The sequence below is a fragment of the Galeopterus variegatus genome, unplaced genomic scaffold, assembly GCF_000696425.1.
Source record: "Galeopterus variegatus unplaced genomic scaffold, G_variegatus-3.0.2 Scaffold5414, whole genome shotgun sequence".
Taxonomy (NCBI): domain Eukaryota; kingdom Metazoa; phylum Chordata; class Mammalia; order Dermoptera; family Cynocephalidae; genus Galeopterus; species Galeopterus variegatus.
Genome location: NW_007731525.1, coordinates 62,605 through 63,350, shown reverse-complemented (window position 1 = coordinate 63,350; position 746 = coordinate 62,605).

The following is a 746-nucleotide window of genomic DNA, read 5'->3' as shown; positions in this document are numbered from 1 at the left end:
AAGATGTAGTCTCGATGTTTCCTGCCTTGTTTGAACAAAAGAGAGGGGGATAAAGGCTTTGGGCCTATAAAATAAGGGTAAAGGAACATTCTTCTAAAGATTCATAGTAATGATGGATGAGTGAAATTACTTACTACAAGAAATAGGCAGTTATTTTAGAAAACATGTGTCCCTCAAGGACACAAAAATCAATTATTCATATAAAGAAAATGATAAGAAGTAAAGAAGCAAGGCGAAAATAGAACAGGATGATTTGCAAGGATGTTAAATTGAGGGGGGAAAGGAACTCAATGCATTAAAGAAGAATTTAAAGCAGTGGAATTTCACCAGATTAAATCTCACTGAAGGACAGAGGAGAAGAAGAAATATCATCATAGATGTGAAAAAAAGGAGAAAGAAATCTTGGGAAAATGAATCAAAGCCTAGGAATGGAAATACTCCTTTGTCAGTTGAGAGACAATTGACAGGAAATTTAACGGAAATTAAAGAGAGAAAAATCCAGATCATATATCTAAGCTCTATCCATCCCCATATTTCTGTATTTTAGTCTCATAGCCACTAGCACCAGAAAAGTAAAATGGAAGCAGCATCTTACTGCCCAAGTATAATTTGGAGGGAAAGAGAAAACAGACTCAGATTAGGTGTGATGGGAGAATTAACTCACAGTTTCTTAGAGTATAAAAAAGACCTGGACAGAATCACACAAACATAAACAAGAAGAAAAGTGGTGGCATGGCATTTCTGCA